Here is a 19,700-nt window from a genome sequence, read left to right on the forward strand (position 1 = left end):
TCTTATTGCTATTGATTGCCATCAAATATTATGCTCTGACAAGTTCTAGTGATTGTATAATCGAAAACCGAATAATAAAAGAATACATTGTACGTTGTAGGCTGTATTGTGTTTTATTAAAATCTTTTGACATCTTTATATTTTATGAAATCATTGAATGTTACGTGATCTGATGCCTTGTTTCGTTTAATGAGTAGTTTGTATTGCCAATGTTCTTACTTGATGTATGTCATTGAATAACTTTCCCTGTATTTTATAACTTTTCTACCTAATTACCTTAGATTCTTCTTCAAATAATGTATTGTTACCAAGTACTTTCCTGCGTATGTGATGCGTACACATGTTTTCGGGTTGTACGTTTTGACACCTCTATACATCCAGTAATGAGTATTGTTGTGGACTTTCTCTTTTAGTATCTACCTAAGAAAATGAAAAAAATCCTCTGTATTAAACCTCATTAAGTTGCTCTCTATCCGTAATCTTCACATACTGATGACGTACAATAATGTTTATAGTAAACGAAACTTCCTGGCAGATTAAAACAGTTTCATATCAGCGCACACTCCGCTGCAGAGTGAAAATCTCATTCTGGAATGTTTATAGTAGCTCATACTTTTATTCGGTGCATGTCTTGGAATTATTTAACCTGTATTTTCCGGCCATTGGTGCTTGGATTCATTCGTGTTTCTTTGCGTAATGTGGTTTGTGCCATGTTTTCGCTTAATGTTAGACACATATACACGGTTTTGAAAAGGAATTTTTCTCAGTCTGGAACCGCGCGACCGCTACGGTCGCAGGTTTGACTCCTGTCTCGGGCATAGATGTGTGTAATGTCCTTAAGTTAGTTAGGTTTCAATAGTTCTCAGTTCTAGGGAACTGATGACCTCAGTTGTTAAGTTCCATAGTGCTCAGAGCCATTTGAACCATTTAAACTATTTTTCTCATTTTTGTGTGTGCAACACTGTAGCAATGAATTTTAAGTGTACTCACGGAACTATATCTTTATCGATTCTTGTTATCACTTCCCACCTATCTTGGTGTAATAAAAGGCAGACGTATAGTCACAGATTTGCTTGTCATAAATTGTCATCTGGTTCCACTGATCTATCGCAGATAATGTAAATTTAAAATATTTTTGACATCTGTATTTTTATGAATGATTCATCTGTACAACATGGCACTTAGCTGATCTCTGTACATCCATACATCACCTTAAGTCACTAACGACCTACATTACAATATCTGCGTTAAGTCTGGCACCCTAGTAACAAGGAGATTATTTCTCTGTCGTTATTTCGCGATATTTATACGTTCATAAATGATTAAAACGTTCTTAAGTGATCTTTGGTCACACATTACGAAGCACACAATACAACTAAGTCTGGTACATGTGTAATTGCACATGGCTCTCAATATGTTTACAATGTTTGGAAGTAAGTGCATCTTTTACAACGTCATAACTGCTGTTTTGGTTGTCAGACTGCAGCAATTAGAGTGTGATGGAGTACGACTTCTGATTTTATGTTTTTGACATAAAAGAACGTGGTGAACTCGATGTGCAATACATTACATAGCAAATGCAAGTAATGTTATTGCACTGTAAATCGGGTTACGTTAACGTTAGTTATGGACTGTTTTATTTATACATGACAGTAGATGCAGACATGTGGCACTCTTCCACGTTGGTTTATTCCAGGTGCTTGATAATGGCTCACGGTCGAAATTAGCTAATAGCACGATTTTAATAAAGCCCAATACAGCCTACAGCGGACAATGTATTCCTTTATTAAACGCTTAGACGCTGTGGATCCCTACGGAAGCAAAATCTTCACGAAAAGCAAATATTTGTTGGTGCTTACAGATCGCCATTCCTAGTAAATAAGTTGCACAATTGAGAGACCGCTGTTTCTGGTATGAAATACTCTTATGGGGTGGACGTGAGAACTTCACATGCGAGCAGCAGATCTGGTGGTGCGCGGTTCTCGGGACTCATCCACCGCTGGTATTAGGGAATGTCTACTGCACCACCTTTTAGATACTTGTAACTCGTAGGAGATACACTGTATGAACAGGCTCTAACAGCACTGCAATACGTAGCTGAAAAGCTAGTCAGACAATATAGCTCACTCTCGTAATACTATAATAAGTTACCCTGACAAGACCTTGCCTACATTCAAAGGCTTGAAATAATCGTCTGTACTAAGACAACGTCACGTAAGATTTAATATTCAGCTTCTACCGCTCTAAATCACACTGCAGCTGGCTGCGACATCACCATCTACGAATGGGTGGACACAATAACACTTTTAGTGGTATAATGGGATCAATGTTTGCTCTCTGGATCTATCAGGGTTCACTGGGTTCGAAAGATAAACTGCCACCTAAGCTAGTATCAATCTCCAGAAAAATAATAAACACGAGAGTCTATGGTGAGTAGGAATGAATGTTATCAATAACAGCAACCTACAGTGAAGCTTATTCTGTGTACTCTGACTACACAACTAAACACTTTCTCAACAACGTAGGTACCACCATAGAGTAAATATCTCTGGAGTGAGCATTCACATGCGCAGAACAGTTTTTGTGTTGTCAACATACATTTCCGGCCTGGTCACGTGTTCTCAGGACGTCGTCTATTTGTCCGTATAGCGCCTTGTATATTTCGAATGTCACTACATCCCTAGTACAGACGGATTCTTTTCGTACGTGTCGTGGACTGTTTATATATGTTGCGCAGACATTTTAACAGTATCCATTTGATACCGGGAATAAACCAGCTATGCAACTTTTAAGGGCAAGTGATATTGCATTCTGCTTCTTTGCGATAGGTGTCACAGTTCAGATGCACTCGATTTTTGGTAGTTTTCGTTATGATACGGCACTTTATAGTATTACAGAGCCTGACGAACATTTTTGCAGTGATAGTCTTGCAAAACGACTTGACAGTACGCTAGTACTTTTGCAAGTGTCCGAAAAACACCGATTTTGCCACACATTAGCGATTATATCCCTGCTAATTCATCCTTTTTTCTGCTATTTCTGCGTATTTATTTTCTCGTTTTTGCGACCTAAAGCACAATTTTTCTTACTGGTGACACTTTGAAGTATTTATTTAACGCATTTTACGTACTTGCTCCCAGTTTATTAAATAAATAGTAGACTGAGTAAGAAGGGGGAAAAAAGGCGATCGGAGAATAAATGTACTGCAAAGCAAATACAGTTGGTCATGTGACAGTCAACTCATATAACACCATTAAGGGAAGTGGAAAGTGACACAAATGAAAGAGTTTGGGGACGTGTTTACTAATATTTTACGCTTCTTAATCAAATGGTGAAGAAAATAAATTGAAGGCAAAATACACCAAAGAAGATGAATGTGTACTTTGATCAGCTACACTATTGTGTTTTTTATTTGATTTGTGCAGAAACTGTATTTAAGTTGAATCCAGAAATTGGTAGTAGGTGCTGTGGAAAATTAAAAATAGTTGGTATAGCATCTACCTTCAGCCACACACGTCCCAATTTTTCTCTGTCAAAACATTCCTCTCCAAAGTGTTTTGAACATACTTTGGAATATTTTGTGGGGACAAAATCACTCCTCATTTTCTGGAGCCACTTCTTTACTCGTTGTTCATCCTTCAGGAAATTAAAATATAAATCACACATAATCATTCTCCATGTCCTAGACACACTTAACATGGTCTCCTACTGTAACTCAATAGTAAACAAAAAGGTTTGGACACGCATATTATACTACAGATTCCCATTCTATTGAATTTATCTGTCTCCCGTCTTTCAAATCTATATACATAATCGACAAGTCACTGATAAATGCATGGAGGATAGTATTTGCTGAAACAACTAACCGTTCCCTTTCCTGTTCGACTAGCAAATTTACGAGAGGAAGCGATTGTTTGTAAGCTTTTGCCGTAATATTTATTATATAATCATAAAATCGTAGAAAAATGGGTCTATAGAATCAAGCCGTAATTATAATTCGTCTCGAAGTTTTTAAACATAGTACTCATGAAAAGTTACCATCCCTCCTTTCACATATTTTTCTTTGCATCCGTAGCAACAACAGTAATTCACCATCGCTATTACACTATCAACAATCGGTGAAAACACAACAAAAACTCTTGATATTATAAACTTCAAACTCTGCGGTAAGCACACACGACCAGCGAAGTCCCGAAAACACGTGACTATCCTGGTTTAATGTTGACAACATGCGCAGAACGCAATGCTCACTCCAGAGATATTTACTCTATGGGTACCACAAACGGTTTCGTATATAACTGACGAATACGTCATACAGATCCGTTGCCTCTTGTAGTTGCTCCTCTTCCAAACTTTCAACGAATAATCGTATATAAACTCGATCAGTGTGAAAGTTATAAAGTTTGACGTAAATCGGAGAGTACGTTCAAAAGGCAAAGATATTATTTGTTATTGTTTACCTCTCGTTGTCAGTCAACGACAAAGACCTTGTAAAAAATAACTAGACTCACTGATGGCCTGCAGTCGCGGGATAATTTGAACCTTCGGCTGGACACCATTATAGTGGTGGTAGTCTGATGTGTTGTGTAATACTGTTGTTTATGAAGACCCTGATTCAACGTTGTATATTTGTTGGGGCGTACATACAGTATTTGTTACTCATAATTCCACTGTCTGTACGTTCCAATCAAAAGAAGTACAATGGTGAAGAGTTGTGCAGCGATTAATTGTACAAATAAATTCGAAAAAGGAACGAATATTACATTTCACAGGTATGTGGATATTTTAAGTTGTTTTGTATGTCAGTGCACTTGCTTAATAAATGTTTTTGTAACACGGTATTAGGATAATGTCTGTGCATATATTTGCAGGTTTCCTTTCTCAAAACCACAGCTGTTACAAAAATGGTTACACGCTGTCAGGAGGCAAGATTTCCGACCGACAGAATACCATTTTATATGTTCCGATCATTTTGAAGAAAGTTGTTTCCTTGAAAATTACGTAAATCGCAGAAAGCTGAAAGATGATGCTGTTCCATCCATCTTTCGTTTTCCAGACCATGTACAGCAGAAGATAAATTTTTCTTTGTGAACCACATTTTATTTTAACTACAAAAGTTGAGTTGCAAGCAACACAAAATTTGAGTGAGCAGGCTTTTTATCGTTATAAAATGCAACTGAATGTGTGTAATCGTAATCTGATTTCACAACTTCTCTCGATGGAACAGTTGTTGAGTTTTATTTATTATATGAAAATACCACACATATAAACTGAAGTGTACATCTTCGAAAGTAAATATTGTGACTAATGCGATACTGGATGCCTGCCTGAAGTCTTGTTTGTTGTAGCTGGCTGATCGGTAGTGTTTTCATGGTCTAAGTTAGGTTGAAACTTGATAATTTAGTCGTGAGTTGCCAAAGCACTACGCCATATATAACGCACTTTTCGTCATAAAATCTAAAGCAAGGTATAGTCAAAAAATATCTATTAACATAGTGGACAAATCTTCGAGTGTTTTGATGCATTTTGCGTACATCTATCGTAAATGAAATACGAAAAATGCTAGGGGCCCAGTGCATAACTTTTAGCTACGGCAGATTCCATGTACTACCTAAAATAAATTCATAAACAGTGACTAGTTGCTGTTTGTTCATAAATTAAAAACTATATTGTAGTAACGTATTTAAATGAGGCATTATGTTTGTGACCGAACTCAAGGGAAGGCATTTTATAACCAAAAGCGATGTATAAACATTCGAACTCCGCGCGTCAGTTTACCACTCTAATGGCCGCCGGCCAGCTATTCAATTTGTCCGCTCTTCACAGTCGACCACTCGTGTGGTTGTGGGGGCCTGGTCAACGATAACTTCCATAAGTAGCACACTTTTACAACAATATTCTTGACCCTACTGAAATTTTATCATAATAAACTATTTTGTTAATCTCAACCTTTCAGAATTAAATGGAATAGCTTTTCATTTATAATTAATCACTATTCAATAATACGCAAACTTGCTTTCCCTGTATAAAGATTAATTATCCTTCTTTTCGTCGGTAGTCGTTCACTGAAAAATAGTATTCCTTCTCTTTAATTTATTTGAACTTTGGTTTTATCAATATCCAAGTCTTTTACTTCATTGCCCTTTGGACTTACTTCATTCCGAAAAGTTATATTCAAGATATTAGTCTACTTTCAAATAAGTCTTTCATTATTTTTTCTTGTAATAGTTAGGAGATAAAGGAAAAATCTGGTACTGACCTTTTTAGTTTAAAAGCGTTTTCTTCATTTCCTGAAATTAAATCATTTACACGTACAAGTCAGCGTTTTATTTTACGAGTACCGGTTCTCTATTCAAAACCCCACTAAGCGGAAATGTAATTAAAAAAAGAAAAACACCTAAATGTCACCTCCACTTTTCAGCTGTATGAACTTCAGATAATTACATAAAGCTCAATCACTTGAGGCGTTGATTTCCGCAACCCACTAATATTTATAGCTCAAAACACAGCACTCGATGGCCTCTTTCAGAGAGAAATAGCGTGTACTCTAATAAATGGTACTTGATTTGTCGTTTAGAGGCAAGGGGAAAAGCTTTCAAATTCTCAATAAACTTCCGACTGTTTCTCAATAAATAACTGTTACGTAGGGCAATCGTTCACTTTAATGTAGATTACAAATTCAGTGCATCCAACGAGATTTCCGGAATTTCCTATATTACGATGGTCACGCCTAAGTCACACAATAAATCCCAACCAAATATCACTACGTCACTACTCCTCAGTGCTTGCATACGCCTACACAACCTCAATAACACAATGCAACGCTACTATCCCTTAGTACGTGCTTTAATCCCTCAACCACAAAATAATTAAACGATTTCACTTGAACACGTCTCTTCACATACACCATCCAACAAAAAATCTCATAAAAAGTATTGAAACACGGTTCGCCTATCATCGCGTGGCTATTAAACGGTACAACGCACCATAAATCACAACTAAGAGAAACTCATCTCAAACTTCAGTAAGTCGGAACTTTTCCTATACCTGGCGAGTCTACACTCTACCAAAATCGGCAAAATAATCGTTTTCTACAACCGATAAACTTCTCAAAATATCTTTCTAAACGACTTAGAACTGCTTTGAACACACTTGAGTTCTATCCCCATTGCAGACTAAAGGTGCATACAGACTACTCTGACGTGACGTGGGAACACGTGGGCTCACGTCATAATGGGCGTGATATAAAAATACAATACACGGTTTTGTGCGCATATGTTTATATTGAGCTGACGTGATGTGGAAATGCGTTAGACGATGCAATCTGACGCAACACGCCTTATCACACGTGGGAGGAATATAAAAATATCTAGATCTTTCGTTAGTAGTGGGAAGGCGTAAGAAGAGTCAAGTGGTTTCTGTACCTTTCCAGTTATTATTTGAAGATGGAGGAGATGTTGACTGAGTACATTCGGTCAAATCCGGTGCTGTATGACACTACAAACCGGGAATATCGTAACCATCATTCAAGGAAAGAGGCTTGGGACGAAATAGGAGAAAAAACTCAGCATTCCAGATTAGTGAAAACGGTTATTTTTCCATATATTTTATTAGTTTGTTCTGTTTTTACAATTTATAATAGTTCAATATGGGTTACATTTGATATTGATAGGAAAAAAGTAGCAATCAATATCAAATAAACCCAGATATTAATATAACAGATATTTATTATATAAATTAGGCTGTATGAATTTATAACTAAAAATGATACCCAAAATTGAAACTGAAACTAGGCTATGTTGAACTTAAAACGGTCGGTTATAATGAATGCGCCTATTAAATAAATAATACTGGACGTGTCACGGAGCAACTCTACCCTTTCGAATGGAATGCCATTGCCAAGGGCAACTTGCAGAAACATAATAAAAAACGAAGTACTTTTTAAACTTATCTCTGGTGAAGGCTGCTTCTCTCGCGAAATTTCTACGAATGGGTTCGAGGTTGGCTACACCACGAATGTGTTCACTTTCCATTCGAATTTGTTCTACGAAAGGGGAAATATTGATTTATGTATTCCGAAGCATGTTGTGTAGACAGGTGGAAAATAAAACTATTATATCGGCAGTTTCTGGTTTAGTTTCAACAGGCTTTAGAAATATTCTCCAGCGCCCGGCTAGAATTCTGAACGCATTTTCTACAGTCCGTGGAGCTCTTGAATGGCGGTAGTTGTATACCTTCTCTTCTTCAGTTTCAATGGCTGCTTTGCTGTATGGACGCATCAAATAAGTTTTAAGAGGGAAGGCTTCATCTCCAACTATTACATAAGGAAACTTCTCCATTGCTGGCAGTAGCTCTTTGTCTTGTGGAACGGCATATTGGCTGCTTTTAAATCTTTTCCCCATGTCAGATCGCTCATAAGTTCCTCCATCGCTACTTTTGCCGTAAGCTCCAACGTCAACAAGCGTGAATTTGTAATTTGCATCAAGTAAGCTAATAAAACCATGGAATATGTGCCTTTGTAGTTACAGTACAATGAATGAGCACCAGCTGGACATCGGATTTGAACGTGCTCGCCGTCCGAAGTCCCTATACAGTGTGGATAATTCCACTTCTCATCATAAACCTTGGCGATCTGTTTCCATTCCTCTTTGTTCGGTTCTGGCATGTAAATCGGTTGTAGAGTTTTCCAAATTACCTCGAAACACTCTTTAACTATTTCTGCGGTGGTTCAAAATCCAATCCGAAAATAAAAACCCAATTTTCTGAAGAATTTCCAGTTGCCAAGTACCTGTGAACAAAGAAAAAAAGCCCAATTATTGAAGTATTACTCTTTATGTTGTCCTTTGGCAACTAGGCGACCTTTTATTGTCTTTGGGCGCCAAAGGAGAATAAACGAATAACTAATAGATAACTAAAGACTAATCTAGAATTCTAAATTAATTTCTCTGTTCTAGGTAATGAATGTAACGACGATTGCAATAAACTACGGAATGCGTACATCCAGGCTAAACACCGTAGAGTCACAAAATTAGGTCAGGCAGCAAAGGGTTTGAGCAAATGGAAATTTGAAGATGAACTGGCTTTTTTGAATCCAACTCTCGCGTCAAGAAAAACTCGAGGAAATGTGGAAGTGTCTTACGTCCGATTGATGAAACAGACTCACTAGTGGTCTCATCAGAAAGTACACAATCCAGCCCTCCAAGAAACGACCTATTGCAAAGTGCAATCCCTACAATAGCGGAGGCCTTCGACAATCCCTCGGCCAATGTGTCGGATTCTCCAATAACTTTTACTCAACCTTCAGAGAAACCCCGTAAGGCCTTATGTTGGAAACATTTGTTGTCATTCGTACAAGAAATGGTTACAATTATGAAAGACAACCAACGCTTGCGCTAAGTACTTCTTCAAAGAGCACCCGCTGCATCAAGTAACAATGTGGACGATGAATGCGAACTTTTTTCCTCAGCATGGAGAAAAACGTGAAAAAATTGCGTCCTGATGAGCAAATCAGAGTGAATATGGAAGTGAGCAACATAGTTTTGGGGGCAGCGTTGCAAGCTGCACGTTGGAATTCATTTCAGGTGAATCCTGGTTACCACAATACTCTTAATCCAAATCCATCATCATCCCATCAGTCCTCCTCACCACCATCTCCTCAGCAATCTGAACACAGCTTGAACTGCTCAACGGACTCAACATTCTTCTGCGCTTGGCAAGAGAAACAGAAAGAAAACTTTACTAATTTGTAATTACTTTACTGATGTATAACAAAACGTACTTTGTGAAAAGAAAATCAATAAAAATTCTAAAATGTCGCTGTGAATTTTCTTTCCCTCTAAGATATATACCTCATGCAAACTGCAAGTCGTATCTCAGCCGGAATGCTTTCCCTGAGTTGAGTGTTTCTCTATTATCGTACCAACCAAGCTCAGGAGATGGTAGAATTCAGTTTTTGTCATTCTGTAATACAAGTACCACTTAAACCACTCTTCATCTTCTATTAATTGAAGCATTAACTTTTGTAACTCCCCGAATTCGTCTCCCCCATATTGATAGGATGCACCCATTCTCTAGACGAGCAAATGGATGCAACATACAGAGCAGCCATTTCTTCTTCTCCTTCTTCTTCCAACATGTCAAAAACACGGAGTACACACATGGTTGCGGTCCATTTACATCTACATACATACTCCGCTAGCCACCAAGTGGTGTGTGGCGGAGGGCACAATCTGCGCCAAAGTCATATTCCCCCTCCCCCCCCCCCCCCCCTCTGTTCCACTCGCGGATCGCGCGAAGGAGCCGAAGGGGGGGGGGGGTTAGGATATGGTCAGAGGCGGAAGGAGCAGATGGACAGGGAAGGCCAGAGGAGATGGACAGAGTGAGAGGGGAGGGGCAGATGGACAGAGAGCAGGAGAAGATAGACCGAAAGAGGGACAGGAGGAGATGGGGCAGAGAGTGGGATGGAGAGATGGCCAGAGAGAGGGAGAGAGAAAGAGAAGGAGGAAGAGAAGGGCAGATGAGATGGACAAAGAGATGGGAAGGGGAAGATAGCGTAATGGGACTGTAAATGAAAACAGGGCTATCAGCTAACTTAATTCTATCTTTAAATACATTTTTGTACTTTTGTGCGACGTCATGTCCCTTAAACTTGTGAGGGGACGGATATATTCAAAGAAATTTTGGATAGACAGCAAGCGGCACTTGACTGTGAGGTGATGTGGTAGGTCATGTAGCAATGCAGTACTTCCAATTTTTGTGAACGTCACCCAAAATGTAGGTTGGCAACAGTGGTAAATCATGTCCTATGTCAGTCATGAACGACTTCTGAGAGTTGTTTACGGAATAAATGGTTCAAATGGCTCTGAGCACTATGGGACTTAACTTCTGAGGTCATCAGTCCCCTACAACTTAGAACTACTTAAACCTAACTAACCTAAGGACATCACACATATCCATGCCCGAGGCAGGATTCGAACCTCCGAGCGTAGCAGTCGCGCGGTTCTGGACTGAAGCGCCTAGAACAGCTCGGCCACAGCGGCCGGCTACAAAATAAATACTGAGCTATGAAGACAGGTTTTTATTTAGCAATATTTACATCGCACATGCATAAGTTAACAAAATCTGACATCAACAGTGAACTTTGGGACGAGACAACTGGGTATGACTCTAGCCATCAGATTCATCACATTGAATTGATGAAATGCACAAGCTAGATATGTAGACTACTTGTGTCACACTGAATTGTGGTTTAGACGTTTTATCGACTCGAAGAATGGATAACGTCACATGGTGAATGGAAAGAACATCCTCAATATGTCGAAAGGTATGTGCTAAGGTCTGATCAGGGTAGCTCCAGAATATAGTCGGTAGTTGCCAACCGCAAGGTTGAACGAGTATAATATCTTTGAGTAGGAGGTTCTTTGATGGTTAAGAGAGCCGGGCGCGTGCAGTAACAAACCGAGGAGTCGCAGCTAGGTGCTCGGTGGAAGCAGACGTGTGGTGGCAGCTGTAAGATAGGTCGCGCTCGCTGCCCCAGACCAAACCTTAGCACGTAAATGAAAGGAAATACATAATGATTTCAAATTGGTTTTGTTAGATAATATTCAGAGTTAGGATTTGTATGTCCAAGGTTTGACACAGTAAGCGTTTGGTAAAATTTTTTGTAAGATTGTTTCGTGCTACAAAAATGTTGGAAATGTAGGTTTTCTGTAAGACTTAAAATTTTAACAATATATATATATATATATATATATATATATATATATATATATATATATATATATATATATTGAGATCAACATTGTATCCTTTGCTTAAATTGAATATGAAAATGAGTAGTAGAATAAAGTTACCCACCAATGAAAGAACCAAGTAAACATCAGGGCCAAAAGTTAATTTTCCAGTACCACCTTAATGCCATTGCACAAACGGCATTTTTCCCTTAAATTTTATTGTTGCGTCAAATACAAAAATGGTTCAAATGGCTCTAAGCACTATGGGACTTAACATCTGTGGTCATCAGTCCCCTAGAACTTAGAACTACTTAAACCTAACTAACCTAAGGACATCACACAACATCCACTCATCACGAGGCTGAGAAAATCCCTGACCCCGCCGGGAATCGAACACGGGAACCCGGGCGTGGGAAGAGTCAAATACATGTTGCATTTCTGGCAAAATGAAGGAGTGCAAGAAACAAGTTCACAGACGCAGTCAGATGCAGGTTTGCTGAATAATTAATTTAGTACAATCTCATCAATGATACTTTCAATGTGTCTCAACTTTAAATCCAACCAGCAGTGCCTGTGTGAAATGTCTCGCTCTTACAACCAGTCCACATCATCACGTTTTTGGGAGTAATGTTGATAGGAGTTGTTGCAATTATCTTATTGATACAACACCATACATTCAGTTCGTCGGATTGGCAGAGCAACGGCGTTAGCAGCGTGAAGGACCTATTGGCCACTATTCCGACTTTGTTCCATAAACAACAGAGGCGCACATACCACGATTAGTACTTTCCTGTGTGTCGTGGGTGTTGCTGTTATACTTTCATCAGCGAATAACATTCGCCATGTTCATAGTATGAAAGCTTTCACGACCGGATGACATATCTTCTGGTAAACCTTCCGGAATGTAAGGTCGTGGTCCTTGAAACTCTTCAGCTCCTAACGTTTCGTCCAGAGCTGCGCTGGACATCTTCAGTCGCTCTCAGACGTCCGACCCGTCAGTCGGCAAGACTCACCGGAGGAGAAACACCCCTCTGAAGATGTCCAGCGCAGCTCTGGACGAAACGTTAGGAGCTGAAGAGTTTCATGGACCACGACCTTACATCCCGGAAGGTTTACCAGAAGATAGATTCGCCATGTTCATGTTGTACACACACATCACCATCATATATAAACATATATAAAATCTGTTTTCCTTAGTAAAGTCACCACACCTCAAATGTATTCCCCAGTCGAGCGTTTCACGACACCGGAGCAGTTTTACTACGGTAGTTTGTGTTGTAAAAAATGATCGGCCGTAGATCCAAGTGTTTAAAGCCCTACTGCAAGCGCACAGGCCCCTATAGCCGCTGCGGACAATTGAAGTAAGGGACACACGATGATAAACAGAGTTATTGCGTGTAAAACATGCTAAGCGGTGTGCTTCATTCATATTAGTTGATGGCTCCACGATAAACCGAGAAATGGCAGCTCTGTCTCTGATCTCAGAATTTCACTAACGGCAACTTCGTCAGAATGTGTGGATGTAAACTGAGGTAAGTGCCAAAAACATCGCTGCTGGCAGTAGTAACGTGTGCAGTGCTCTTGCCAGAAAATTGTTTTTGAACGACGATTGGTGCAAATCTGAGGATGATGTTGATAATTGTGACTCAGATAAGAATTCTGAATGTGTTCCTGAACGCAGATGCTCTTCAAAAGTTGTTGCTAATTAGGTAATGCGAATAATTCTTCAAACAGCTAAACAAAGTTTAGTTGTGTCTCTTACCATTAGAAAACTAAAACTCCTCCCGAACAGGTCATGAAGGCCCAACGGTACCGACCGGCCGCCTCGTCATCCTCAGCCCACAGGCATCACTGGATGCGGACATGGAGGAGCATGTGGTCAGCACACCGCTCTCCCGGTCGCATGTCAGTTTCCGAGACCGGAGCCGCTACCTCTCAATCAAGTAGCTCCTCAGTTTGCCTCACAAGGGCTGAGTACACCCCGCTTGCCAACAGCGCTCGGCAGACCGGATGGTCACCCATCCAAGTGCTAGCCCAGCCCGACAGCGCTTAACTTCGGTGATCTGACGGGAACCGGTGTTACCACTGCGGCAAGGCCGTTGGCGTCTCTTACCACTGTTTACGTGAATTTATGTGGGAGCGTGATGGCAGAATGTTAAGATGCATTCTTAACCTTGTGCTGAATCATAGACTAGTTTTTGAGGTTGCAATACTTCATTACGTCGGAAAATCTTGGTGTCATAAACTGAAACAGTGCTGACCAGAAATTCGTATTTTTGAGGGGTTTGGCGCAGCAAGTAAACAGTGGTAAGTCAAGGGTATCTGGTGTTAACCATTTTGCAAGTAAACAATGGTAAGTAACGACTGACGTATATTTAAGAACAAAATTTTGGATGAAATCTGCAATCTTAAAAATACGTCGTTACAATAAAAATATTTGAAAACAATGACTTATCTGAATAAAAAATAACAATAAATGCACTCGAGGTAACTCATTTATTAGAATTTAACGAACCTGTACTACGCATTTTCTCAAAACAATCAACTTCTCCCTTACCACTGTTTACAGGCGATGTCTTCATTTGAGGTAGTGGCGTGTACTCAGGTTACCTTCCCTGGACGCTGCTCGTAAGACCATTGTAGCTAGTGTACTATATTGATTAAGTTGCAAATTTGAACTAAATTGTCGTTCAGAACCTGGTTATCACTTCAAGTGAGTTTCTCTGCTGAAACACCAGAACCTGTGCGTAGTCAAAGAGAACACAGTGGAGCTGCAATCAAGCCCGGATCCAAACTTTCAAAGAATGTCTGAGAATGCCAAGACTGTCTGAGATGATGTGTTGGTGTTGCGGTTTTCTGTCCGAGGACTGATTTGATTCCGCTCTCCACGCTACTCCATCCTGTGCAAGCCTCTTCATCCCTGCATCACCACTGAGATTCGCATCGTTCTGTGTCTGCTTACTGTTGCCAAATGTTGGTCTCCATCGATCATTTTTAACACCCCCACCCCACCCCACACACACGCTTCCATTACTAAATTTGCGATACCTTGAGACCTCAGGATCTACATCTACACCAACACAGATACTCCGCAAGCCACCGTACGGTGCGTGGCGGAGGGTACCCTGTACCACTACTACTCGTTTCCTTTCCTGTTCCACTCGCAAACAGAGCGAGGGAAAAACGACTGTCTGTATGCCTTCGTGCTCATTGTGACCTGTCCAGCTGAGCAGGTGTAGTCCCAAATCGGCATCCAGTCGGGTCACTTCTGGGAACACAGGACCACAGCAAACATCTGCTCCAGTGCCAAGAAAGGTCTGACTGGGCGATAAAATTGCGCTGCCTTCAGTAATGAAAGTACGTTCCGCCTGTGTGAAAATAACAGTCTTGTACGACATGAACATGGCGAACGATGTTGTCGAGATTGCAACGCTCACGGCACACACAACTCAAAGTCTGGCCACAGGATACCATCCGATACATTCCAGTTTGAGTTTTTTTAACTATGCAGTGGAGTGTGCTCTAATTTGAAACTTCCAGGCAGATTAAAACTGTGCATCTGACCAGGACTCGAACCTGGGACCTTTGCTTCCGTGTTTATTTTTTTAATGATAGAATTAGCCAAATCCAAAAATCTCCAAATCTGTGTGAATTCCTAAGAGACCAAACTGCTGAGGTCATCGGTCCCTAGACTTACAAACTACTTAAACTAACTTAAGCTAAGAACAACACACACACCCTCATGCGCGAGTGAGGATTCGAGCCTCCGGGGGGGAGGGACCGCGCAGTCCGTGACGAGGCGCCTCAAACCGCACGGCCACACCGCACGGCTAGAATTAGCCACCGAGCCTCCATTCCCCCCTTATAGCACATCCTTAGCTCGCCAAAATCGCCTTCATCGGCATCGGAGATGTTCTGCCATTCAAGATTTTTCTGTCATTCGCACACACGATGTTCACACGGAGCTCCCAAAACTGGATTCAGTAAACTTATTTACCAACACCGCTTTTGGTTGGTCATGTAAATACACCAAACTGATTCTGGAATTCCCGTCCTAGCTGCCTGTTTTCCACTTCCACAATCGATTTTCCCTCCCACATAAGACCACAACCGTTTTTAAAATGCGTTTGGGTTGTTAGATTACGTCTGATTTTTAAAAAGTTTTGGCTTATATGGGTGGAATGACCTTTTGTACAGTAAAGGAGAAGTAGAAATATTAGACTATGCAGGAATCTGTCTGCTTTTGATTTTTAACTGAAGAGAAATGGCGATTGTGTTGACTAGATCAGAAACTGGGACACCTGTTTTTCGGGTGCTATGTCTCACTCTGCTGGCAAATCCGCTTCAGCCCTTAAAATTCGGTTTTCGGTTTCCCACCAGCCTCGACGAAAGCCCTTGTGGAAACAATTTCAGGGTGTTTAGATTAAAGGATACTTCTGTTAAAATAAAACAAAATAAGACTTAAAGAAATTAACACTCCATATGCTGCTTGAGTCACTGACGTTTCTCACTAACCAAAAGCATAATGTAACTGAGCTAATTATAGCAAAAATGTTAATATCGGTAATTCTCTTCTGTAGTTTGTAGAAAGGAGGTTCGTTAGATTGGATGTAGTGTAGGCGCCCCTGTGGTCCCGCTCGCTTACGGTGGAATGGAAGCCGAGCGGTGACCTCTCCAGTTGACAGCATGCTAGGAAATGACTGTGGACGTGTCAGAAACGCCAAAGAAACATTATTAATTCATGACACCTTTATTCCTGCCGAGTACAATGTAGCCCACGTAACACAGGCTGGCTGAGCTTGGTGATATCAACGACCTTCCCCGAGTCCTCGCTGACTCGGAGCGAAGACACCAGCTCCGGGTCGCACCAGTCTTGCTAGCGCAGCGCCGCGTGCTGTGATGTAGCGATGGAATGCCCTTTACTTCGGCCGCGCGTGGCTGGTGGCGGCTGCCCGGCCGGCTCGGTGGTGGGCAGCAGGCCGCTGAGCGTAGGAGGCTCCGGGTTGGAGTCCCGGCGCTGTCGGCGCGAGAGGCGTTCTCGTAGTGCGGAGTGTACTCTATCCCTGCTCCTCCTGGTGGCTCGTCCGCGGTGGACGGGCGGAACGGGCTGCAGTCCCCCAGCGTCGTCGGCTCACCCGGTTGTGACGGCAGATGCGCGGGGCCTAGGCCCCGCACGATCTCGACGACGGCTCACTGATGTGGTCAGCATTGGCGGCGAGCGAGTCTGCCGCGATGTCTGCTAATCCTGGGTTGATGACTGACAGCGGAAGCAGAGAGGACCAGAGCTGGTACTGTCCTCTCACGTCTGCTGCTGGATGGGCCGCCCTTACTGCAACATCTCCTTAATAAAGATTAACATGTCAATCACCAAGCTGAGAGCTACGCAGCATACCAGTACACACCTAACTGTAAGTCTAACTGCGAGTGCCTTGTTGCTATCAAAGCTGGCGTATTTAAAGGAAGCACGAGCGATGTCCTGACATCATGCTCGTTTGTAATGAACGCCAAGCTGAGAGCTACGCAGCATACCAGTACACACCTAACTGTAAGTCTAACTGCGAGTGCCTTGTTGCTATCAAAGCTGGCGTATTTAAAGGAAGCACGAGCGATGTCCTGACATCATGCTCGTTTGTAATGAACGCATTCGTTCCACTTATACTGCTGATTTATCTGTCGTACTCGCCCCTTAGGTGTTCTTGTGACAGAGTCACGTGTTGTTACGCAGACTTACGTAAAGTTATGAAATGCAGTACAGCTGACGCTATACCTCTTACACTCTACGAAAGTCTCCGTCTAACACAAACCTGCATGCTAAGCAATTCTCTCTGGCCTGTTGTGTGTAACCAGGCCACTGCCCCTGCGTGACGACACATTCCGATACATGTGCAATCCTCTTACCTCTTGGCTAACCTACTGCCTCTGGCTCTCGGCATAGGCGACGAAACTTCGACAATATTCCACGTTTCCAACTCTTTACTATTCTGCCACACTACAGTAGGAAAGGGGATAGAAATGGAAGCTATTTGGTCATGGGTTAGGGCGTGGACACTATAACGCGTATAAAATTATAAAAGGTAAGTTTATACCTCTCTTGTAGGCGCTTTGTTAGATACCAGTGATGATTTTCAGTATTGTCTTCAAGTTTGGATTGTGCACTTGGGCGAAGTGAGCTAGTTTCTTTTGTGGCCAATTCCAGACGACAGTTTGGCCACGACTCAAGAATCGATGCTCGAAGGCATCGGGAATTTGATAATGGTTACAGAGCGGGCTTTGTACAAGGTTGGCCGAGATGAGCTTCACAGGTGTAGTACGGTGCTGGCGACCGCATCATGCCACGCTGACTGTATATAAGTGAGTATCGTTCTATGTAAGACGTTGCTCCATACCCTGAGCAGACTGAGTTACGGAAACCCGATTGCTAGGGAATGTGGCAGAAGAGGCCTAAACAAAGTATTGTATGTGAATGACTTGGGGCTGAGAAGCACTCGCTCACCAAACAGGCTCATGGCTTGGTAGAAGGCAATGCACTCTGGTACAATAGTAGCAGCGAAGTCTGAAGGCAGCGATAAATCGATCTTCTGGTGGAAGGATTCGTATAGGTATTTAGCTATACTGTCGTTTGCATCACTGATGATTTTGTACATCCTTTTCAGGCGAATTGTCGTGCGGTAGGTTCCTGGATTTTGATGTCCAAGTCTCCCTAACTTTTTGGGTGTGGCGGTAACTCTGAAAGGTATTTTTAATACATTGTATCGCCAGACGTGCCAAGATGTTGAGACCAGGACTTGTTGTGCGATCGCGTTTGCCATGGGCAGCACTGTTTCCGTATGTTGCAGTTGCGTGCGACTGCACTCGTTAACGAAGATGAATTTTTGGTGGCGATAGAGGTAACAGCATGTTCTGCCTACCTAAGATGTCTAAGATATCTTGTACCTTATGTGTCAGTTGAGTTTTATCATATCATTTGGGCAGGCAGTAAAGAACATCACCAGATGTTTCTCGACATCTACTCGTGTCATTAAAGGGTGTTGTAGTTCGTACGGATGCCGACCCATGTGTAGGACTGTAGATTTTCATACTTTCAAAAGTGCAGCGTTGTACTGTTGGTAGTTCCGTAGAATCACGATAACAGTCTTTTGGCCCCCGGAAGTTTGCGCTGTGATGTCTCGAGGAAAATTTAATTATATCTGATCCCTAGAATCTGTTGGGCGAGCTGAATGTTTCTTTCATCTTCTAGTATCAAGGTGGTATCACTTGTGTACGCTTGGAGGACTGTTTTAAGGTCATATAGACTGATGCCCAACGGAGTGTGCTGGAGATGTTGCAGTTGTTTGTTCGCGACCGCGGACAAACAGCGGATAAAGGATAACTACGTCGAAGTGCTCTTGGAAATGATATTGGTTTCGTGGGCATTTCGTTTATTTTTAAACTCAAGAATGTGCCGGTGGTGGTTGAGGCGATGAGCTCAGTGAAGGGGGAGTGAAAGCCGAGAGTAGACATTGTGTGCAATAAGTAACCATAGTTTATTCGGTCACGTGCTTCTTATAGGTTTAAAAATGCGATGGTGGTTGGTGCGTTCGCCGCCAGGTCGTGTGTATTAGGTCTCTATAACGAGCTGAAATATTTATCATCCATAGTGCTGGGGTGGTACGACCCCAGGACACAATGCCCAGCACAAGAAACTTGTCACAATAAAAGAGGTTTTAGTCTTAATTCGAAATAAATTCGCTAATGCGAATATCTTAACGTCAGCTGTATTAGATATAGACACACTACCTACTAGTGACATTTGAAAATTTGTACCAGATCGGGACTCGAAGCCGGATTTCCCGCTTATCGTGAGCGGTCGTCTTAACAACTTCAGGGAGTCGTGCACGGATAGCCGAAATGGTTAAGGGGACCACACCCTACCTATCTAACCCATGTTAATTTAGGCAAGTATTTGACCAATTTCTGAAAAAAACTATT

At 41.6% G+C, this 19,700-nt stretch overlaps 1 pseudogene; it reads right to left on the reverse strand.

Annotated features, from left to right (window-relative positions):
* Positions 1 to 13,718: 13,718 nt before the first annotated feature.
* LOC124709166 lies at positions 13,719 to 13,836 on the reverse strand (annotated as a pseudogene).
* Between the last annotated feature and the right edge of the window lie 5,864 nt (positions 13,837 to 19,700).

Source organism: Schistocerca piceifrons, chromosome 7 (genome assembly GCF_021461385.2).
Source record: "Schistocerca piceifrons isolate TAMUIC-IGC-003096 chromosome 7, iqSchPice1.1, whole genome shotgun sequence".
Lineage (NCBI taxonomy): Eukaryota > Metazoa > Arthropoda > Insecta > Orthoptera > Acrididae > Schistocerca > Schistocerca piceifrons.